Raw genomic sequence first — 25,663 nt, 5'->3', positions numbered from 1 at the left:
GTGAGTCCATCTGCAAGTAATTCCATGTGGGACTCTTAAAAGGAATGTCTGTGACTCCTAAAGTCCTTTGTCTCACTGAGCCACCATCTGTTGGTTTTCAAAGAGTTGTAAGGACCTCTCTTTCTGGCACTGGATGCTGGGCTGGGGAGCACTATGCAGGGGCAGGACTCCTCACTCCTCTGGGGGAACGTCTTTAGCCAAGATAACCCTCCCACTTTTAAACCACCACACATGGTTGTGAGTCCAGTTTGTTTTGTGTCTTCACCCATCCTACCAGTCTCGAGGTGGCCTCTATGTATGTCCCAAGTTGTAGGACTTCTTTTCAGCCAGACCTCAGGCGACTCCCTATGATGATTGTTCTGTAGGTTAGTGTTAATTTTTATGTGGTTGTGAGAGGAGGCAACACAGCATTTACTTACTCTGCCATCTTGACCAGAAGTCATCAACCTCTTTGTTGATGGTTTCCTTTGCTGTGCAGAAGCTTTTTAGTTTGATATAGTCTAATTTATTTATTTTTGCTTTTATCTCCCTTGTCTTTGAGTTCAAATGCATAAAACTCTCTCTGAGTTCAAGTTTGATGAGTTTAGTACACATGTTTTCTTCTAGACAATTTATTGTTTCAGGTCTTATATTTAAGTCTTTGATTTTTAGTCAATTTTGGTATATAGTGAAAGATAGCAGTCTAGTTTCATTCGTTTGCATATGGCTTTCTGATTTTTTCAGCACCATTTATTGAAGAGGCTTTTCTTTCTCCACTGTATGTTTTAGGCTTTTTTTTTAATCAAAAATTATTTGCCTATATATATGTGGGTTTATTTCTGGACTCTCAATTTTGTTCCATTGGTCTGTATGTCAGTTTTTCTGCTAATATGCTGTTTTGATTATTGTCACTTCGTTGTATAATTTGAAGTCAGGCAGAGTGATAACCTTTGGCCTTGTTCCTTTTTCTCAGGATTACTTTGGCTATTCGAGGTCTTTTGTGCTTCCCCAAAAATCTGACGATTTTTTTTTTTTTAAATTTCAATGGGATTTGGATGGGGATTACATTAAATCTGGATAATGCTTTAGGTAATAAGATCATTTTAACTATGTTGATTCTTCCACTCCAGGAACATGGAATATCTTTCCATTTCTTTGTGTCTTTCTCAAGTTCTTTAAAACTATAAAACTATAATGTTTTATAGTTTTCAGTGTACAGGTCCTTCAGGTTTCATTAGGTTTATTCCTGGGTATTTTATTACTTTTGTTGCAATTACAAAAGGAACTGTTTACGTTTTTATTTTATTTTTTCTAAAAATTGTTTGTTAATGTATAGGAATGCTATGAACATTGATTTTGTACTCTGAAATTTTACAGTATTTGTTCATTATTTCTAATAGTTTTATAGTGGAGTACTAGGGTTTTCTATATAGAGAATCATGTCATCTGCAAAAAGTGACTATTTGACTTCTTCATTCTTTTTTTTTAGATGCCTTTTATTTCTATCTCTTGCCTGATTTCTCTAGCTAGGACTTCCAACTCTATATTGGATAAGAGTGATGATAGCAGACAGCCTTGTCTTATTCCTGATCTTACAGGGAAGGTTTTTAGTTTTCCACCATTAAGTATGATGTTAGCTAAAGGTTTGTCATATATGACCTTTATAATGTTGAGACACTTTCCTTCTATACTCTTTTATTAAGTATTTTAATGATAAATGAATACTGTGTCTTGTCAAATCTTGTTTCTGCATCTATTGATATGATTATATAATTTTTATTTTTTATTTTCTTACGTGACGTATCATATAAATAGATTAATATATGTTTAACAATTCTGTGCTCTTGGAATGAACCTCACTTTATTATGATGTATAATCTTTTTAATGTATTCTTGTATTTAATTTGCTAGTATTTTGTTTAGGATTTTTTCATCTGTATTCTTCAAAGATATTTGTCTGTAGTTTTCTTTTTGAGTGTGTGTTATCTTTACCAGGTTTTTGTATCAGGGTAATGTTGGCTTCATAAAATAAGTTAAGAAGAATTGCTTCTTCTTCAATTTATTGGAAGAGTTTGAGAAAAACGATATTAAAACATCTTTCAATATTTAGTAGAGTTCAATAGTGAAGACATCTGGTCCTGGACTTTTACTTTTTGGTACATTTTTGATGATTGTTTCAATTTCCTTACTGTTGATTGGTCTGTTTAGATGTTCCAGTTCTTCTGGATTTAATCTATAAAAGTTGTGTACTTCTAACCATTTCTTCTAGGTTATTGAATATGGTGGCATATAATCTTTTATAGTATTCTTATCTGATCCTTTGTATTTCTGTGGTATCTGTTGTAACTTTTTCTCTTTCATTTCTTTCATTTTGTTAGTGAGTCTAACCTGGGGTTTGTCAATTTTATTTATCTTTTTCAAAGAACCAGCTCTTTGTTGCATTAATATTTTTCTATTGTCTTGTTTTTAAATTTCATTTAATTTGGTTCTAATTTTTATGATTTTCTTCCTTCTGCTGACTTTGGCTTTATTTGTTTGTTTGTTTGTTTTTTCTATAGCTTTTGAGGATGTAACATTAGGTCGTTTATTTGGGATTTTTCTTGTTATATAAGATAGGCCTGTAATGATATTACTTTGCTTTTACTGCTTTTGCTGTGTCCTGAAAGTTTTGATATATTGCATTTTTATTCTCATTTGTTTCTATGTATCTCTTAATCTCTCTTTTTATTTCTTCTATGATCTAGTCATTCTTTAGTAGCTTGTTATTTAATCTTCACACATTTGTAGTTTTCCCCACTTTCTTTTCACAGTTGCTCTCCTGTTTCAAAGCATTGTGGTCAGAGAATATGATTGGTATATTTTTATATCCTTAAAACTGTTAAGGCTGGTTTTGTGTACCAACATATGGTCTATCCTAGTTCTTTGTACACTCAACAAGAATGTATAATATGGTGTTTTTGGATAAAAGGCTCTGTAATTGTTGATTATGTCAAATTGGTCTAAAATGTATTTAAGGCTTACATTTCTGTATTGATTATCTATTTAGATGATCTATCCATAGCTGACAGTGGAGTATTTTGGTCCCTACTATAACTGTGTTTTTGTCAGTTTCTCTCTTTAGTTTTATTAGTAGTTGCTTTATATATTTTGGTGTTCCCTAATTGAGAACACATAGATTGATAAGTGTTATGACTTCTTGATGTATTTTCTTCCTTATCATTATGGGGTGTCCCTTTTGGTCTCTTGTTACCTTTTTTATTTTGAATTGTATTTCACCAGATATAAACATAGCTACACTCATTTTTCTCTGGATGCCATTTGCTTGGATTATTGTTTTCTACTCTTTCACTTTGAATCTATATTTGTCTTTGCAGCTGAGATGTGTCTCTTGAAGGCAGCATATGGTTGGGTTTTGTTTTTTGATCCAATCTGCTACTCTGTGCTTTTAAATTGATGAATTAAGTCCACTTATCTTTAGGGTGATTATAGAAATATGAGGTTTTCCTATAGCCATTTTATCTTTTGTTTTCTGGTAGCTCAGTGTCTTCATTGTTTCTTTGTTTTTGTGTTTGTTATTTTAGTTTGGTGATATTCTATAAATGTTTTCTCTTTCTTATTTTTTTTTATGTTATATGTCTCACTTCTAATTTTTTTTTGTGTGTGTGGTTATCATTTAGTTTATGTAAAAGAAAGTTTCATATGTACAGTAATCCTTTTTCTTTTATGTGTGTCTTGTCTTCATTCCCCTTTGCAGATTCAGGTTTTTACTCCTTCCTCTTTTCTGTTTTTATTGTCTTGAATTATCTCTATTTATGTGTTCATTTCTGAGTTGCAGTAGCTATTGTCTTTTTTTTCTGTTTTTAAAATGTTTTTACCTTTTTTAACCATTATGTGATATTTAAGTTTATAAACTTTTCCTGAATAAGGGTTGTACTTTTTTTGTTTCTGTCTGTCTGTTAGTCATCTTACTCATAATTTGTATCTTATTGTCTTTTTGTTTCAGGCAGAATGATCCCCTTCAGTATTTCTTGTAATGTAGGCCTTGTTATGGAAAATTTCCTTGGCTTCTGTATGTCTGAAAAGGTCTTTATTAATTCTCCTGAATATCTAAAAAAGAACTTTGCTGAATATATTATTCTTGGCTGGTAATGTCTCTTTTAATAGTTTGAATATTTGATTCTACTCCTTCCTAGTTTGTAAAGTTTCTTTTGAAAAATTTGATGATAATCTAATGGATTTTCCTTTATATATTATCATCTTCTTTTCTTTGGCTGTTTTGAGAATTCTTCCTTTGTCATTAATTTTTGCAAGGTTTAATATAATGTGCCTTGGAGAAGGCATTTTTGGATTGAGAAAATTAGATGCTCTGTTTGAGTTTTAGATTTGAGGATCAAGTTCTTTCCACAGATTTGGGAAATTCTCATTGACTGTTTGCATAAGCTTTCTGTTCCCTTTGTTTTTAAAGCTATTCTGGTATAAATAAAGGGTACTTTATTTTTATATCACTCTGTTGGAGTCAGATAGTTCCTTAGATTTTGCATATAAGTGAAATCATGTGGTATTTATCTTTCTCTGATTTACTTCACTCAACATAATAACCTCTAAGTCCATCCATGTCATTGCAAATAGAAGGATAATATTTTTTAATGGCTGAGTAATATTCCATTGTATCTATGAACCATAACTTCTTTATCCAACCATCTGTTGATGGGAATTTAGGTTGCTTCCATATCTTGGCTATTGTAAATCATGCTGCTATAAACACAGAGGTGCATAGAACTTTATGAATTATAGTTTTGATTTTCTTTGGATAAATACCCAGAAGTGCAATTGCTGGGTCAAAAGTATATCCATTTTAACTTTTTGAGAAATCTCCATACTATTTTCCATAGCTGCTGTACCAATTTGCAATCCCACCAACAATGTATGAGGGTTCTCTTTTCTCCGCATCCTCCCCAACACTTGCTGTTCTCTGATTTATTGATGATAGCTATTCTGACAAGTGTCAGGTGATATCTCATTGTAGTTTTAATTTGCATTTCTCTCATGATTAGTGACATCTTTTCATATGTCTATTGTCCATCTGTATTTCCTCTTTGGAGAAGTATCTGTTCAGGTCTTCAGCCCATTTTTTAATTGGATTGTTTGTTTTTTTTTGTTGTTGAGTTGTATCAGTTCTTTATAATTTTAATATTAACCTCTTATCAAATGTATTGTTAGCAAATATCTTCTCCCAATCAGTTGCTTGTCTTTTTGTTTTGTTGATTGTTTCCTTTGCTGTACAAAAACTTTTTAGTTTGATGTAGTCTCATTTGTTTATTTTTTCTTTTGTTTCCCTTGTCTGGGGAGATGTATCTAAAAAGAAATGATAGTTAATAATATTAGCGAGTTTACTGCCAACATTTTATTCTAGAAGTTTTATGGTTTCAGGTCTTACATTTAAGTCTTTGATCCATTTTGAGTCTATTCTTGTATATGGTGTGAGAAGGTGGTCCAGTTTCCTTTCTTTTTTTCTTTTTTTGCATATATCTGTCCAATTTTCCCAACACCCTTTATTGAAGAGACTGTCTTTACCCCATTGTATATTCTTACCTCTCTTGTCATATATTAAATGAGTGTCTAGGCATGGATTTATTTCTGGGCTCTCTATTCTGTTCCATTGATCAATGTATCTGTTTTTATGCCAGTATCATGCTGTTTTGATTACTGTAGCCTTATAATATAGTTTGATATCAGGTAGTGTGATACCTCTAACTTTGTTCTTCTTTCTCAAGATTGCTATGGCTATTCGGGGTTTTTATGGTTCCATATCAATTTTAGGATTATTTGTTATAGTTCTCTGAAAAAATGCAATTGGTATTTTGATAGGGATTGCATTGAATCTATAGATTGCTTTGGGTAGAATGGCCATTTTAATGATGTAGATTCTTCCTACCTATGAGCACAGTATATGCCTTCATTTATTTGTACCTTCTTCAATTTCTTTTTTCAATGACTTATAATTTTCTGAGAACAAGTCTTTTACGTCCTTGGTTAATTTGATTCCCGGGTATTTTATAGTTTTTGATGCAATTGCAAATGATATTTTTTTCTTAATTTCTCTTTCTGAAAGTTCATCATTGGTGTATAAAAACTCCACTGACTTCTGAATATTTATTTTGTAACCTGCTAATTTACTGAATTCGTTGATCAGTTCTTATAATTTTTTCTTGGAATCTTTAGGGTTCTCTCTATATAGTATCATGTCATTGGCAAATAATGAGAGTTTTACTTCTTTCTTTCCAATTCAGATACCTTTTATTTCCCTGTTTTGTCTGATTGCTGTGGCTGAGACTTCCAATACAATGTTGAAGAGGAGTGGTGAAAGTGGGCATCCATGTCTTGTTCCTGATCTTGAGGAAAATGCTTTTAGCCTTTCCCTATTGAGTATGACATTAGCTGTAGGTTTGTCATATATGGCCTTTAATATGTTGAGGTATGTTTCCTTTATTTCCAGTTTGCCGAGAGTTTTTATCATAAATGGATGCTGTATTCTGTTGAATGCTTTTTCTGCATCTATTGATATGATAATATGGTTTTTATCTTTCGATTTGTTAATGTGGTATATCAGATTAATTGGTTTGTGGATATTGTACCAACCTTGCATCCCAGGAATAAATCCAACTTGATTATGGTGTATGATATTTTTAGTGTATTGCTGAATTCGGTTTGCTAATATTTTGTTGAGGATTTTTGCATCAATGTTCATAAGAGACATTGGTCTATAATTTCTTTTTTTTGTAATAGCTTTTTCTGGTTTTGAAATTAAGGTAATTGTGGCCTCATAAAAGGAGTTAGGGAACCTTCACTCTTGAATATTTTGGAATAGTTTGAGAAGAATAGGTGTTAATTCTTCTTTGAATGTTTGGTAAAATTCTCCTATTAAGCCATCTGGTCCAGGACTTTTGTTTTTTGGGAGGGTTTTGATTCCTGATTCTATTTCATTGGTGGTAATCATTTGGTTCATATTTTCTGTTTTTCTTGACTTAGTCTTGGGAGAGTGTATGTTTCTAGGAATGTGTCCATTTCTTTCAGATTGTTCGATTTGTTGGCATATAATTACTTGTAGTATTTTCTCATAATCCTTTGTATTTCTGTTAAGTCTATAGTTATTTCTCCTCTTTCATTTCTGATTTTACTTATTTGAGTCTCCTGTCTAAGGTTTTATATTTTTAGTGTACAAAATTTTCAGATCCTTGGTTAAATTTATTCTAAAGTGTTTTATGTTATTTTATTTTTTTGATGTTATTGTATATGGTACTGTTTCTCTAATTTCTTTTGTGTAGTCTATTGTTAATGTATAGAAACACAACTAATTTATATATATTGATTTTGTATCTTTCAACTTTACTGAATTTGTTTATTAATTCCAATCATTTTTTTTTATACTGGAGTCTTTAGTTTTCCATATATAACATCATGTCATCTGCAGACATGACTTAACTTCTTTTCAATTTGAATATATTTTATTTATTTTTTCTTGCCTAATTGCTTTAGCTAGGGTTTCCATTTATAATTTTATTTATTTGAGTTCTCTTTTTCATGGTGAGTCTGGCTAGAGTTTTGGATTTTTTTTTTTAATCTTAGAAAACAATTCTTAGTTTCTATGACTTTGTCTATTTGCTTTCTTTACATTTAATTTTTTATGCTCTAATATTTTTTTCTAAATTCTGATTGGGATCAATTTGTTGTTCTTTTTCTACTCATTGATGTTTAAAGTTGTGTTGATTGGGATCTTTTTATATGCTTAATGTAGAAATTCATCACCATAAATTTTCCTCTGAGAATTGCTTTTGTGCATCCCACAATTTTTGGTATGTTGCTATTAAATAATAGCTTGTGCTTCAAAAACACACTTTCAACAATGGGTAGACCAGTCAGATGGAAAACTGTGAGAAAAACATTGAACCTGAATTATACTTTAAAAGAAAAGGACCTAGTAGATTTAAAGAGAATATTTCATCCCACAGCAACAGAGTATGCATTCTTTCAAGCATAAAAGGAACACTGCCAGGATAGATTATATTCATGTTAAAAATAATTAATAGGAATTTAGAAAAATTATACATGGAATTTTATAAAATGGAAATCATGTCAAATATAATTTCTGACTACATGGTATAAAACTAGAAGTAACTAATAAAACAAAAACTGGAAAATACACAAATACATGGAAATTAAACAATACACTCCCTAACAACTATGGTCAAAGAAGCTATAAAAGGAAATTAAAAATATCTTGAAAAAGATCAATGAAATTAAGAGTTGATTTTTAGCAGATAAACAAAATAAATACTTTAGCTAGGAAAACCAAACAGAAAAAAATAGACAATTCAAAAACATAAAATTACAAACCAAAGAGGAGATATTACACTTGATACTACACAAATAAAAAGGATTACGAACACATATGAACAATAATAGACCAACACATTTGACGATTTAGAAGAAATGGATAAATTCTTAAATGTATACAGCCTACCAAGACTGAATCACAAAGAATAGAAAATCTGAACCAATTATAATTAGGGCATTGAATCAGTAATCAAAATCCTCCAAAAATAAATAGAAGAGAAGGGAACAATTCCAAACTTATTTTGCAAGAGCAGCTTTAACATTCTATCTGAACCAAATGAGAACACCATAAAAGAGAAAAGCTATAGATTAAAATCCTTGATGAATATAAATGCAAAAATGCTTAAGAAAATATTAGCAAACCAATTTTAGCAGCATATTAAAAATAATATTTACTATTTTCAAGTGGGATTTATCCCTGGGAGATAAGGATGGTTCAATACATACAAATCAATAAATGGGATGATAGAATGCAAGATAAAAATCACATGATTATATTAATAGATACAGAAAAAGCATTTGACAAAATTAAACATAGTTTTATAGTAAGAAATATTAACAAACTGGATATAGAGGAAGATATATATCAACATAATATAGGCCAGATATGACAAATCCACAACTAATATGCTTAATGATGAAAAGTTTAAAGGCATTCTTCTAAAATTAGAAACAAGACAAGAATGCCCACTCTCATCAGTTTTATTCAACAAGTATTGGAAGTTTTACCCAGAGCAACTAGGTTGTTCTGTACTTTAGTTGTAATTTTGATGTGGTCATTGGAGGAGAAGAGCACAGCATTTAACTACTCTGCCATCTTGTTTGGAAGTCTAACAGAGCAGATCTTAATGTTCTCACAACACACATAAAAAGATAAATATGTGAGGTGATGGAGTTGTTAACTAACCCTATTGTGGTAATCATTATGCAGCATATATATGTATCAAATTATTATATTTTACTCCTTACATTTACACAGTTATATGTCAATTATATCTCAATAAAGCTTGAAGAAGTCAAGTTCAGAGGGAAGTTAAAAATATGCCTCAAAATATGTAATAAACAAGTGGGTTCTATTTGTCATCATGCAATTTAGTACTATCAGTATGATAGCAAAACTTCCTTTAATGTAATGGAGCCATCGATTTAAGGTTTACTCGTAGTGGCAATCACTCTTGGTCAATCATTTATATTTACATTAATTTTTCTGAAGCCTTAAGATAGCATATAGCAGATATTAGATATAAAATTTTTAATACTCAATGAAACCTTATTGTAACATATTTTACAAATGTGCCAGGTGGCCTGACTCATACATTATTTGCTGGAGATCCAGGGCTGAGGATTTCAGAGGTGCATTAGGGAGAAGGGAACCTTGAGTAGCTTCAGGTAGTGCTCTTGATGATGTCTTACTTATTTTGCTACTGTATCAGGCTCTCGTTTTCATGAACATGACACTGTATTTGTCCCGTCCATTCAGAGGGCCTTCACTGGTGAGCAGCACTTGGCTCTGCATTTCTGTGATAAAGGCTAAGGCTTTCCGATGACATGACATGTAGGACATGCTTGGTAGATAGTGTTGTGATGTGGGTGCCCTCAAGGATATTATACCAAGTGAAACAAGACAGTCACAAAAGAACAAATTCTTCGTAATCTTACTTACGTGTTATGTAAAGTGGTCAAATTAATAGAAACAAGTAGTAGAATTGTGGTTGCTAGGGATTAGAGAAAGGGATAATGGGGAGTTAATATTTAATGGATATAATTTCAGTTTTGCCACATGAAACAAATTTTGGAGATGGGTGGATGTGAAGGTTGCACAACAATACAAATATAGTTAGTGCCACTGCATTGCACATTTAAATATGATTAAGGTGTAAATTTTATGTCATGTATTTATCATGTGATGAACCATAATATAAAAAGAACTCTATGATTGCTCATTCCTTTTTTTAAGAAAGAAATCATACATTTGATTTTTTATTTAGAACTTTTATACAAATCATGACTATGATGTGTCCATAGTTATTTTATGAATATACATTAATTCTGTGTATAATAAAACTTCTACAGGTCCTTCATCTTCTTAGAGAAAATAATCAAATATCATGGTTTCAGACAAAATAAATAACATCTTTTTTAAAATCTTAACTCTATATGATATTTTTTGGAATATGTTTTTTCATCTGAAAAAAATTTTCTTTCTTTCAAATGTCAATTTTCCTTTATGTTTTATTCTCTTCATTTATTCAATAAATATGTTTTAGTTTTTAATTACTCATTTTAAATTTTCATTAGAGGAATTAATAGATGCAGTGATTTTTAAAAATTAAGCATTAAAAAATAATCCTGGATACATAAATTTAATTGCATATATTCTGTTCATTAGAATTACATTGTAGGTATTTAGGTCATTGGATAATAAGACATTTTTTTCCCAGCAGAAGTGACCTCAGATCCACAACCCCCCATTGAGTCTCCGCCAGTTTAATTGGTGTGTTGGGATCTCAGTCCCTGTGGTGTTTCTAGTATAAACAAGACTGACCTTAAGCCCAGGCATGTCATCTTTGTAGGGAGAACTTGCTCTCCTCCATTTCCTCATTGTATTAGATTAAAAATGTAGAACTTATGGTCATTCCCTGGGATTTATTTTCCTTATCCCCAAAGACACAATGATACAGAGAATGCGGGCATGAGTACAAACTTTTACATACCACTAAGGGAGTATCTGCTCTCTTTTCTCCCTCCAGTGGCACTTTTACATTATTTTCCTCAGCAATTTCATTTTTTTCTATCTGGATTATACAAGATTTATAATCGTAATCACACAAAATACTAAACTAAAAGGGACCATCCAAGAAGAGGCTGGAATCACCCTCAATAACAGGTAGTCCGAATATGTTGTATGAATTGTAATCATTTAAAGAAAAAAAAAATCACCGGATATTGCATGTCACAACGTCCACAAAGTTTTTAATCTATTATTAGAAATAGCAAACCAGATTGAGATTTAGATGTAAATGTGTTGATTAATTGCAGCTAAAAATTAGAGTAGAATTTAAATGTTTCTAAACACGACCCATCTCCAGTCTAAGGCAATCCGCGTTTATGGCCATATGTGTTTTGAAGCATTGAACCATAATTTTCTCTTCTAAAGTTCATCCATATAATGAGGAACGATCATGTCAACTAAATTGCACTGCAAGATCCTTAATTTAAAGAGCAGACTTTCGTATCAGACATTGGTATGCTTTTATACCAATTCATAATTTTACTAGACATAAACTTTCTCTAAAATCCCGAGAAGGAAACACAATCCCCAAACCACTCAATATACTATGAAAAATGCTTTGATATTATTCAGTTAATTATTTGTCATAGCAAAATATTTAAAGATTCATTGTTGCCATGTCTGTTGCCATATAAAATTTTGATCACTGCAGCATCTCCAGGGCTGAGCTCAGTGCCTAAAATAAAGTGGATTTTTGAGGACTGTAGATCTCGTAAGGAAACCAAATGATAATAACATATACCCTTTGTATCTAAAGAACAAAATAAATAACAATAACAAAAATAGAAATAAAATCATAAATACAGAGAATATTTTGAGGGCTACTAGATTGGAGGGGGGTTGAAGGGATGGCAAAAAACACAACGGGAGTAAAAAGTACAAATGGATAGTTGCAGAATAGATATGGAGATGTAGAGTGTAACATGGGGAAAATGGTTAATAATGTTGTAATAAATGTAAGGGGAAGAGGAGTACTAGATTTAGTGGGATGATCGCATTGCAAGTTATATGGATCTCTCTGATCATTATGCTGTACAACTGAAACTGGTATATTATTGTATGCCAACTATAATAGAAAAAAAACCTCATTGAATTGTACAATGTAAGTATGAGCACCTAATTGTCTATTATATTTCAATAAAGCCGGGGGGAAAAATCTATCTCAGAAAAAAAAATATATATATATACCCTTTTTAATGGGCAGAGAAACTACTTTTGGCATCAGAAGATTGGTTATTCTTCTGAGTTTAGTAACCATGCCCCCTATCTAGAACACAGGATTATTCTGTCAGTCTAACTGGCTGCAGACAAAGTTCAGTCTTCAATACACCTGGAGACATCATGGCACCCTAGAATTCTCTGCCCACTCTTAGAACATGATTGCCACTTAGCAGACCTTTCCTCTGAGCAAGAGCAGACTTTGGTAAACATAAATATATCAGAAATTAGTATGTTTTTCCAACATTATCACTCTATGTAGAGAGCATCAAACTTAAGGAACAAGCAGCTCCTGAATGGTGGGAAGAAATGAAGGAATTTGGGGAAGTTGAAAGATTATTGTTATTTCAAGTGTGATTATTAAAATCTTACCCTGAGAAAATGACAGGGGTTTGACATTATAGAAAACATAAAATAAATATAAACACAAATGCTTGTTCTTAAGAATTCTATTTAAATCAGAATTGAACATATACTTATCTTAAAAACAAACAAATAAAATTGTAACCATGAAGTTAAGAAACACTTTACTTACTTGAATGAAGACATAGATACAAAATAGGACTGACTTAAAAATATACATACATTCATTCAAAACACATTACATAGAATCCCATGCAAGCTTTGTTTAGTGCTTAAAATTTTAGAAGCAATAGGCTGGCAAAAATAAATTTATAATTTATTTACCATTCTCTTTTTTCTCAGTATTAGGAAATTGTGTGTCTGTGTGTCTCTGTGTATGTGTGTGTGGAGGGGGGAAGAGGGGAGGAAGAGAGGGAGGGAGAAAGGAAGGGAGAGAGAAGTTGGAATATGGGACATTTCTGCTTAAACTTAGTACTCTATAAATGACAGGAGGTAGCAAGAGAAGAAATGGAGAATGGCTAAGGAGAGTTTACATAATTGTCATAGCCATCATTTCTTAATATAAAACAAAGCAATTATTTTACATGGGACTTTTTAAATAATATAGAAAAATATATACTTTATATGCTTCAAAATGGTCATTTGAAAATTAAAAAAAATTAAGCACACAAGCTTTAGTCACCTGAGAGAGTAATTAACCTAAAAATTTTAATTTCTGACCAATATTGGGTAAATATTGGGTAAACATGTTACTACCATATTTTTTCAACTTGAATGTACAAATATTTTCTACATTTATAGTTTACTTTTAAGTTGCCACTAACATCACACTCTCTCAGATGTCATTCTAGCAGAGTGTTCTGAATCCTTAGCATGCTGTGTGACTCATTCCTCTCAGAGTGAATTAGTTTCCTCATCCCGCTAATGTTGGCGTGTTTTCTTTCCACATTTGTTAGTCTCAAGATTTTTTCTTTTGTTTTTTTCTTTGACTGGTTGGTTGCTCAGGAAGGTGTTGTTTAATTTTCACATATTTGTAAACTTTCAAATTTTCTTCCTGTTATTGAATTCTAGTTCTATTTTATTGTGGTCAGAAAAGATACTTTGGTCTTTGTGAATTTGTTAAGACTTGTTTTGTGGCCTACCCTACAATCTCTCGTGGAGAATGTTCTGTGTGCATTCGAAAAGAATGTGTATCTGCTGCTATTGGGTAGACTGCCCTTTATGTCTGTTATTAGGGCCATTTGGTCTAATCACAGTTCAAATTCAATGTTTCCTCACTGATTTTTGTCTGAATGATCCACCCATTGTTGAAAGTGGGGTATTAAAGTCCCCCAATATTATTGCATTGTTGTCTATTACTTTCTTGTCATCTGTTAGTATTTGTTTAATATACTTAGGTACTCCAATGCTCGGTCATATGTATTTATGACACAACGGTTAGTTCATTCTCTTGGTGGATTAATCCTTCTATCATTATATAACATTTTTTGACTCTTATGAGTTATCAAAATAAGGCTATTTTGTCTGATATAATTATAGCCTCCTCTACTATCTTTTTGTTATTATTTGCATGGGATATATTTTTCCATCCCTTCATATTTAGGCTATGTTTGTCCTGAAGCTAAAGTGACTCTTGTAGGCAGCATATAGTTTAATGTTCTTTGCTTATCCATTTAGCTACTCTATATCTTTGATAGTAGAATTTAATCAATTTATATTTAAAGAGATTATTGATAGGTAACAATGTACTATTGCCACTTACTTCACTGTTTCCTGACTCTTGTAATTCCCTTCTTCCTTTCTTTCTCTTACTTTGTTTTTTGGGATTTATCGCTTTTTTTGTGTGTGGTTTGATTAATTTTTCTTTATATTTTTTGTATCTACTATAGAATTTTTTTTCTTATAGCCATGAGGCTTACATCAAACTTCTTTTAGTTATAACACCCTATTTCAAACTGATTACAATTTAATTGCAATCAAATACAAATAGTCAATAATATTACTTCTTCCTTTCACATTTGATGTTATTGCTGTTAGAATTTACATATTTTATATTGTTTCCATTATAAAATTTTGTAGTTATAGTTGTTTAAGTGTTTGTCTTATATCTTTGCACTAGATTTATTTTTATTTTTATTTTTTAATTTTAGGTGAAGCAACCCTTGGTTGACCTCACAGATTGCAAGGACCTTGTCAATTTATAATCCCTTATTTTTTTATTTTTTACGCCTACAGCACCTAGTCTTCCTAAGTCATCTCCCATCCAAGTACTAACCAGGCCCAACCTTGCTTAGCTTCCGAGATCAGACAGAATCGGGCTTGTTCAGGGTGGCATGGCCGTAGACATATCTTTGCACTAGATTTAAAAAAATTTATGCACTACCATTACAATGTTACAGGATTCTGAATTTCACTACATATTTACCTTTACAAGTGAGTTTTTTCATATTTATATGCATTGATGTTGTTAATCAATATCCTTTTATTTTGTCTGGAAAAACTTCCTTTAGCATTTCTTATACTGCAGTTTTAGTGATGATGACCTGCCTCCACGTTTTATGCTGGGGTTGGGAAGTTTTTATTTCTCCTTCATTTCTGAAGAAAAGTTTTCTGGGTAAAGCATTTTTAGTTGGAAGTTTCTTTCTTCAAGTAATTTGACTGTATCCTCCCATTCTCTCCCAGCCTGCTTACTATTGCCACTTATGCTCATTGTTTTGCTGATAACCTTATGGTAGTTCTCTTGTATGTGACAGATGTTTTCTCTTACTGCTTTTTAAAAATTAAATTTATTGGAGTGATATTGGTTAATAATATGTCTATGTATATTGTATTGCGTGTTCACCACCCAAAGTCAAATTTCCTTCCGTCACCATATATTTGAACACCCTTTACTCTTTTTTATCTCCCCCACTTCCCTCTGATGACCACTAAACTGTTGTCTATGTCCATGAGTCTCTGTCTTGTTTGTTTATTACTTACAGTTTTATATTCCAAATAAGAGTGAAATCATATGGTTCTCAACTTTTTCTGTCTGACTTATTTTGCTTAGCATGATAATCTCAAGATCCATTTATGTTGTCATAAATGGCAATATTTCAAATCTTTTCTTGTGGCTGAGTAATATTCCATTGTATTTTTGTACCACATATTCTTTATCTAATCATCTATTGTAGGATACATAGGTTGTTTCCATGTCTTGGCCACCGTGATTAATGCTGCTATGAACATCAAGGTGCATATATCATTACGGATAAATGTTTTCAAGTTTTTTGAGTAAAAACCCAGAAGAGGGATTGTTAGGTCATATGGTAATTCTATTCTTACTTTTTGAGGAAGCTCTATACTGTTTTCCACAGTGGCTGTACCAATTTGCAGTCCTACCAGTATATATAAGGGTTCCTTTTACCTTACAACCTCTCCAGCAGTTGTTATTACTTGTTCTGTTGATGATAGCCATTCTAACAGGTGCGAGGTGGTATCTCATTGTGGTTTTGATTTGCATTTCCCTAATAGCTAGTGAAATTGAGCATCTTCTGAAATGCATGTCTTCTTAGGAAAAATATCTGTTCAGACCCTCTGTCCATTTTTAAACTGAATTGTTCATTTGTTGTTGTTGTTGAGTTGTATGGGTTCTTTATATATTTTGGATACTAGCCACTTATTGGAAGTGTTGTTTGCAAATATCTTCTCCCATTTAGTTGGTTGACTCTTTGCCTTGTTGATGATTTTTTTTTTTTGCTCTGCAGAAAGTTTTTAGTTTGATATAATCTCATTTATTTTTGCTTTTTACTTCTCCTGCCTTTGGAGTCAAATGAATAAAATCCTCTCTTAGACCAAGGTCCATGAGTTTAGTTCCTATGTTTTTTTTCTATGCATTTTATTGTTTCAGGTCTTATATTCAAGTCTTTGATCCCTTTTGAGTTTATTTTGGTGTGTGGTGATAGATAGCAGTTTAGTTTCATTCTTTTGCATGTGGCTTTCCAGTTTTTTCAGCACTATTTATCGAAGAGGCTTTCCTTTCTCCATTGTATGTTTGTTTTGGCTCCTTCAAAATTATTTGCCTACATGTACAGGGATTTATTTCTGTGCTCCTAATTCTGTTCAATTTGTCTGTGTGCAATTTTTCTGCCAATACCATGCTGTATTGATTATCGTCACTTTGTAGTATAATTCGAAGGCAGGCAGAGTGATAACTCTGGCCGTGTTCTTTTTTCTCAGGATTGCTTTGACTATTCAGGGTCTTTTGTGTTTCCTCACAAATATGATGGTTTTTTGTTCTATTTCTTTAAAAAATGCCATTGGGATTTTCATGTGGATTGAATTCAATCTGTATATTGCTTTGGGTAATAATGCTATTTTAGGTACGTTGATTTTTTTAATACATGAACATGGAACATCTTTTCATTTCTTTGTGTCTTCTTGAATTTCTTTTAATAATGTCTTATAGTTTTCGATGTGTGGGTCCTTTACACGCTTCATTAAGTTTACTCTTTGGTATTTTATTCTTTCTATTGCAATTGAGAAAGAATTTTTTTTCCTGAAATTTCATTGTTAGTGTATGGGAACACTGTGGATTTTTGTACATTAATTGTATTATAAAACTTTACTACATTATTTATTGTTTCTAATAGTTTTTTGGTGGAGTCTCAAGGTTTTTCATGTAACAACCTATGTCATCTGCAAAAAATGAAAATCTGACTTATTTATTCCTAGTTTGGATGCCTTTCATTTTTTTCTCTTGTCTGATTGCTCTAGCTAGGACTTCCAACACCATCTTCAATAAAAGTGATGAGAGTGGACAGTCTTGTCTTGTTCCTGATCTTAGAGGAAAGGTGTTTAGTTTTTTACCATTAATGTGAGATTAGCTGATTTGTCATATTTGGCCTTTATTATGTTGTGCTAATCTTCTTCTACACCCATTTTATTAAGTATTTTAATCCTAAATGTATGCTATATCTCATCAAATGCTTTTCCTGTATTTATTGATGTGGTTATATGATTTTTATTTTTTATTTTGTTTATGTGGTATATCATATCAATTGATTTGCATATGTTGAACCATCTGTTGCCCCTGGAATGAACCCCACTTGATCTTGTATAATTTTTTTGAAAGTATTGTTGTATTCAATTTGCCAGTATTTTGTTTAGGATTTTTACCTCTGTATTCACCAGAGATATTGGTCTATAGTGTTTTTTTGTGTTATCATTACTGGGTTTTGATATCAAGGTATTGTTTTTCTATTGTCTTTTTGTTTTTAGTTTAATTTAATTATGCTCTGACTTTTTTATTCTCTTCTTTCTGCTGACTTTGGGCTTCATTTATTCTTCTTTTTCTAGTTTTTAAAGATGTGATTTTAGGTTATCTTTCTGCGATTTTTCTTGTTTCTTGAGATAGGCCTGTAATGATATGAATTTTCCACTTATTATTGCCTTTGCTCTGACCCAAAAGTTTTGATATGTTGTATATTCATTTTCATTTATTTTTATGAAACTGTTGATCTCTTCTTTTATTTCTTTTATGACCCAGTGTTCTTTAGTAGCATGTTGTTTAATCGCCACATATTTGTGATTTTCCCCACTTTCTTTTGCAGTTAATTTCTGGTTTTAAAGCATTATGGTAGTAGAATGTGCTTGGTATGATTTCAATCATCTTAAATTTGTTGAGGCTAGTTTTGTGTCCCAACATATGTTATAAACTTGAAAATGTTCTATGTGCACTAAAGAAGAGTGTACGAACTGCTGTTTTGGGATGAAAAGCTCTGTAAATATTGGTTATGTTCAATTGGATTAATGTATCATTTATTGATTATCTGTTTTGATTATTTATAGTTGACAGTGGGGTATTTAGCTCCTCTACTATAATTGTATTTTTATCGGTTTCTCCCTTTAGTTCTGTTAGTAGTTGCTTATATAATTTGGTGTTTCCTGATTGGGAGCATGTATATTGATAAGTATTATGTCTTCTTGGTGTATGATCCCTTTTATCATTGGGAAGTGTCCATCTTGTCCCTTGTTATTTTTTTTTATCTTGAAGTATATTTTGTCAGATATAAGTATGGGACACCCATTTTTCTCTGGATGCCATTTCTTGGATTATTATTTTCTACCCTTTCACTCTGAGTCACAAGACATGTGTCTCTTGAAGGCAGCATTTGGTTTAGTTTTGTTTTTTGTTCCAATCTGCTACTTAGTGTTTTTTTATTGGTGAGTTCAGTCCATTTACATTTAGTGTGATTATTGAAATATGAGGTTTTTCTACAGCCATTTTATCTTTTCTTTTCTGATTGCTCAGTGTCTCCATTGTTTCTTTGCCCTGTGTTTCTGTCTGTAAATTTTGTTTGGTGGTATTCTATGATTTTTCTCTTTATTCTCTCTTGTTTTATTTTATGTGTCTCAGTTCTGGATTTTTTTTTGTGTGTGTGGTCATCATTAAGCTTATTTAAAAGAAAGTTTAATATATACAGTAGTTTGTTTCTTCTGCATGCATCTTATCTCCATTCCCTTTGATTCCTCCCTTTTTGTTTTTATTGTCTCAAATTATCTCTATTTATGCTTTGTGTTCATTTCTAATTTGCAGTAGCTATTATCTTTTTTTTCTGTTTTCAAATATTTTTACCTTTTTTAACCACTATGTAGTATTTAAGTTTAACATTTTTTTCTGAATAAAGGTTGCACTCCCTTTTTTTGTTTCTGTCTGTTTGTTAATCATCATACAATTTTGTATCTTATTATCTTTTTGTTTCAGGAAGAATGACCCTCTTCAGTATTTCCTGTAATGCAGGCCTTGTGGTGGAAAATTTCCCCAGCTTCTGTATGTCTGAGAAGGTCTTTATTAATTCTCCTGCATATCTAAAAAAGAACTTTGCTGGATATATTATTCTTGGCTGGTAACTTCTTTCTTTGAATAGTTTGAATATTTGATTCCACTTCCTCTTAGTTTATAGAGTTTCTGCTTCAAAATCTGATGATAATCTAATGGGTTTTCCTTTATAGGTTACCATCTTCTTTTCCCTGGCTGCCTTGAGAATTCTTCCTGTGTTATTAATTTTTGAGAGTTTTAATATAATATGCCTCGGAGAAGGCCTTTCTGCATTGAGATAATTAGGTGTTCTGTTTGTTTCTTGTGTTTGAGGACTGGTTCTTTCCACAGGTTTGGGAAATTTTATTAATTGTTTACATATGCTCTCTGTTCCCTTCTCCATCTCTTCTCCTTTGGTATGGTATACCCATTATTCTTATATTGCTTTTTCTGATGAAATCAGATAATTCTCATAGAATTCTTTCATTTTTTTCAATCTCTAATTTCTCTTTCTTTGTTTACATCATTTCCAGATTTCTGCCTTGGATTTCACTAATTCTTTTCTCCATCTGGTCAGCTCTATTTTCTAAGCTTGCTATTTCATTATTCATTTCTTTTATTGAGTTCTTCAGCTCCAGGAGTTCTATTATTATTAATTTTAGAGTTTCAATAATTTTGGTAAAGTATTGCTGTAGTTCACTGATTTTTTTTCTGAGTTCATTAAACTGCCTATCTCAGTTTTCTTCCATCTCATTGTGATTTTTCAGAACTGCAATCTTGAATTCTCTGTTATTTTTAATCTCATATTTCTATATCTTTAAGTTTATTTTCTAGAGATTTTTAATTTATTTTTTCTGAACTGCCTTGTCACCTTGGTTGTTCATGGTATTTGATAGATTATTTCTTAATATAGGCATTTATGGAAATAAACAGCTTTAAAAAAATCATTATTATTCAGAATGCTCTCTCTGTATCAGGTTGATCAGAAGTTTTTCTTTTGTTTCCAGTAAGTGGTGCACAAGCCTTCTGCATGGCTCAGGCTTCCTAGGTTTCTGCTGTGAGGTAAAAAAAAATAAAAAATAAAAAAATAAAATCCTTTAATTTTGGGGGAGGTGTGTGTCTCCTCTCTGACCAGGTTACCTTAGTCCCAAGGCTCCAACCCTGTGGAAGAATGTGCTGGGTGATAGGGTTTCAAGTCTCTGAAGTGCCTCTGATATCTCAATGCTGCCCCAGCAGCCAGATGCAGTGTTTTGTTGCCTGAGGTGTCCCTGGCGACTCTGCCAGGATCAGTCTGGAAGGGTGGGTGTGGGCGAGTTGGGAGAGGCCTCTGGTGTGCCTGTGGCTGTTTTCCTCTCAGTAATGGTGACTGATAGGTTGCAGCTGCTCCGCCTCTGTATCTCCACTCCTGTCACTGGGACTAGCTTCAGTGTGTCTGCCACTCAGAAGCTGTCTTCTCAGTTCTGGAGCTACAGACTCCTTGCTCTGCAGCCTGACACACACTGCTGCACTTTTCCCTGGGCCCGCTGCTACCTCTGGGAGGGTGCGGGAAGATGGCCAGGTTCCATTACTCAACTTTCTGCCTGGCAGTGGTAGTTGCTAAGACATAGCTGTTGCCCCTCTTTATTGGATCTCTGCCCTCATCACTGGGCTTTGCTGTGTGGAATATGCTGATCACGCAGGCAAGAATGCTTGGAGCTTCAGAAAGTGCAAACTACTACCTAATTACCCGCCTCTTATGTGTTTTGCAGAGAGCTTTGGGCTGCATTTGTGGCACTGGTCTCTGCATCTTCCTCCTGCTTTGCTCTCTTGATTCGCCCACCTTCAGAAACTCTGATGTGCAGATCTCTCATACATGTTTGTGTGCTAGACCGGGACTCTTCCATTGGATTATAGCTGTTTAATTTGTTATAATTTTAAGGGGAGAGATCAAGGGGACCCATCATGTTGCCATGCTTCTGACATCACTCTTCTCTCTTGTTGTTTTACACAATTTTATCTTTTTGTCATTTCACATTTTAATTGTATTGTGTCTCAGTGAAGTCTTCTTTGGGTTGGATGTCTTTGGGGATCTTTGAGCTAACTGACGCCCATATTTTACTCCAAGTTGGGAGTCTGCAGTAATTCTCTCTTTAAATAGACTTCTTTTCTTCTCCTTCTGAGACTCCCATAAAGTTCACACCGTGTTCTTTAATGATATCCCATAAGTCCTGCAGTATTTTTTCCACAATTTTTCACTCTGTTTTTCTTTTTGCTCTGAATGGTTAATTTCAAATGACTTGTTTTCAAGTTTGTTAATTCATTTTTCTTCTTGATCAAGTCTGCTGTTGATGACTTAAATTTTCTGGTCAATCATTGTATTTATCAGCTAAATAAAAGTATTTTTCTTTTTGTTTATAGCTCCTTTTTCTTTGTTGAACATTTCATTTTGTTCATATATCAGTTTTATAATTCTACTTAGTTGTCTATTTGGGTTTTTCTGTAGTTAACTAAACTTATTGAAAATAATTACCCTGAATTTTTTGTCAGTTTACAGATCTTCCTTTCTGTAGGGTCAGTTATTAGAGCTTTATAAGTTTCCATTGGTGGTGTCATGTCTCCCATTGTATTCTCAACCCTTGATTTTCATGTTAGTGTCTACACTTTTGACAAAGTGGTCATCTCTATTATTCTTTACAGGTTCCCTTTGGCACAGAAAGACCTTAAAATTTTTTAAAATTATTATCATTTTTCAATTACGGTTGACATTCAATATTATTTTATATTGTATAACATAGTAGTTAGACATTTATATACTTTACAAAGTGATCTCCCTGACTAGTCTAGTACCCACCTGACACCATACATAGTTATTACAATATTATTGATTATATTCCCTATGATGTACTTCACATCTCAGTGACAATTTTGTAACTGCCAAATTTGTATCTTTTAACCCTTTTACCTTTTGCACCCAGCCCCCAAACCCCCTCCCATCTGGCAATCGCTAATTTGTTCTCTGTATCTATGATTCTGTTTTTGTTTTGTTTGTTTCTTTAATTTTTTTTTTTAAGATTCTACATATAAGTGAAATCATGTGGTGTTTACCTTTGTCTGATTTATTTCACTTAGCATAATATCTTCTTGGTCCACCCATGTTGTTGCAAATGGTAAGATTTTATTTTATTTTTATTTTAATTAATTTATTTTAATTAGTTTCAGTATACAGTACATTGGTTAGACATCTATATAGTTCATAAAATGATCCCTCCAATTGCTTCCTCCCTCCTCTGACCCTCTACCTAGCCAATGTATTAATGCTAACTGTGTTCTCTAAGCCATGCTTCCCATCCCTGTGACCACCTATGAGCTACTAATTTGTACTTCTTTAACTTTTCACCCCATTCTCCCAGCCCCCCAAACCCCTCTCCTCTTTGTCTATCACCAAATTGTCCACTATATTTGTGTCTGTTTTTGATTAGTTTGTTCTTTTTATTCCTTAGATTCTGCATATAAGTGAAATCATATGGTGTTTATCTTTCTCTGTCTGACTTAAATGCCTTCTAGGTCCATCAAAGCAATATCTTTTCCCACCTTCTTCCTTTTAGTCTGTGTGTCTTTTAATCTGAAATGAGTCTCTTGTAGGCAGCATATGTAAGGGTCTTGTTTTCTTATCCATTCAGCCATTCTATCTTTTGGTTGGAACACTTAATTCTTTTCCATTTGAGGTACTTATTGATAGAAATGTAGTTATTACCATTCTTTATTCCTGTTTTTGATACATGTTTTTCTTCTTGAAGAAGTCTTTCCAAAATTTCCTGTAATACTGGCTTTGTGGTGATAAATTCCTTTAGCTTATTTTTGTCTGGAAAGCTCTTTATCTGTCCTTCAACTCTAAAAGATAGCTTTGCTGTATAAAGTATTTTTGGTTGTATATCCTGGGTCTTCATCATGTCAAATACTTTGTGCCAAGCGCTTCTGTTCTGCATAGTTTCTTTTGAGAAATCAGCTGCCGGTCTTATGGGTGTTCCCTTGTAGATAACTATCTGTTTTCTCTTGCTTCTTTTAATATTCTCTCTTTGTATTTAACCTTTGGCATTTTAATTATGATGTGTCTAGGTGTGGGCTTCTTTGGGTTCCTGGTTTTTGGGATTCTCTGAGCTTCCTGGGGTTTTATGTCCATTTCCTTCACTAGATTAGGGAAGTTTTCCATCATATTTCTTCAAACAGCTGTTCAATATCTTGATTTTCTTCAGGTACATCGATCAGATGGATATTTGGACCTTTAATAGTGTCCCATATGCTCCTTAAATCACTTTTATAGTCTTGGCATCTTTTTTCTTGCCATTCTGAATGAGTGTCCTTCGCTTTGCTGTCCTCTAGATAGGTCATTTGATCCTTTTCTTTATTCACTTCTGTATCTGTTTCTATGTACTAAGCGAAGTAGCTAAGTCTCTTGGTCTTATTAGTGTGGATTTGTGAAATAGGTGTCCAATGGCACAGTCCTGAGAGGGGTTCGGCTACAGGCCAAATTTATCCCAAGCCTGTGCCCCTCCGGGGTGGGCTGTAAGATTCAGCAAGCAATCTACAGATGCTGTGTTTATAATTGCCTCAAAAGGTCACACCAAAAACTGTGGCCAGCTGATTCCAGTGTGAGTCCAGACGCTGCTCAGCAAGGAGCACCTGACTCACTGAGGGTACACCTGGGTGTGGCTTGGGTGGGGCCACGATTTGGAGGAGGTGGAGTTTCAGGGAATCCTCTGGGACGAGTGACCTCTGTTATCCAGTTTGATAACATCTCAGCTATGGTGAGGCTGTGTCTGTGCGCTGGGAGTAGAGAGGACTCAACAGGGAATAATGGATACAGCCGGCTCTTTTTTGCAGAGTGAGTCTTGCCTTGGTCCTCACTCCGACAATGTCTCTCTGTAAGTCCCTGGTGCCCCCTGCATGCAGCCGAACTGGCACTGGTGCTCAGAGCAAGCAGGTCCGTCACCATGAAAATCTCCTCAGGTGCGGCCCCTTTAAGAGGAGTCTGACGCTGCTGCAGACTCAGCTGCTCAAACCTGGCAGCCCCGCGTCCTCGGCCCATCCTGCCTTCTGCTGTTGCAGGGTGATTTCTTAGATTTCTCCTTAGATGTATGGCTTGTTCGTCCAGATCCCGGGCGACTTTTCCTTGATGCTTGCTTCTTGTTTCCATTACAACTTTGATTTGGTCACCAGAGGGATGAACAGAGCCTCTATCATACGCCTTTTTTTTTTTTTTTACCTCCTTTGGAAATTTTCTTATCACAGAAAGCAAGTCACAAGGCTCTCATTTTCCCATGTTTACAATGTCTTTTTAGTGACTTCACATTCTATGAGCTATTTTTAGTGTTTAAACATTTATTTCTTAAGGACAAAGCTCTTGCTATCCATTTCTGTACATTCTGGAAGCTATTAGTCCGAGATCAGGGTGCCACTGTGATTAGGTGAGGGCCCACTTCAGCTGGTATACTTCTCACTGTATCCTCACATTGGCAAAGAGCTAAGGAACTCTCTGCAGTCTCTTATAAGGCACTCAGATTTTATTTTTTTAATGGCCGAGTAACATTCCATTTATATATGTACCGCATCTTCTTTATCCAATCATCTATTGATGGGCACTTAAGTTGCTTCCATATCTTGGCTATGTACATAGTGCTGCAGTGAACATAAGGGTGCATATATTTTTTCTAAGTAGTGCTTTGGATTTTTTTGGATGAATACCCAGAAGTGCAATTTCTGGGTCATAAGATAGTTCTATTTTTAATTTTTGAGGATCCTCCAAACTGTTTTCCATAGTGGCTATACCAATTTGCAATCTCACCAACAGTTCATGAGGGCTCCTTGTTCGACAGAGAAAGACCTTTAAAGTCATCCCAACCTGGTGTTCTAGCCATATTAGCTTGTAGAATAATGGAGAGATGGGAAATTTTGCTAATATCTCTGGTTGGACAAGGCCAATGCTTGGACTTTGAAGTCATCCAGGACTTGTCTGAACTGTGATTGGGCAGATCCACTGGGTCAGCTCTGTGATCTGGCAGTGCCACTGGCTAGGATTCTTGATTATGTGGGGCCTCTGGCTGGACTCCCTTGATGGGTGGGGCCACTGGCTTGACTATTTT

At 33.4% G+C, this 25,663-nt stretch overlaps 1 pseudogene; it reads right to left on the bottom strand.

Annotated features, from left to right (window-relative positions):
* Positions 1–14,971: 14,971 nt before the first annotated feature.
* Positions 14,972–15,090, bottom strand: LOC112471986 (annotated as a pseudogene).
* Positions 15,091–25,663: the final 10,573 nt, after the last annotated feature.

The sequence above is a fragment of the Pteropus alecto genome, unplaced genomic scaffold, assembly GCF_000325575.1.
Source record: "Pteropus alecto unplaced genomic scaffold, ASM32557v1 scaffold78, whole genome shotgun sequence".
Classification (NCBI taxonomy): Eukaryota; Metazoa; Chordata; class Mammalia; order Chiroptera; family Pteropodidae; genus Pteropus; species Pteropus alecto.
This window is presented reverse-complemented; position numbering and strand designations above follow the sequence as displayed.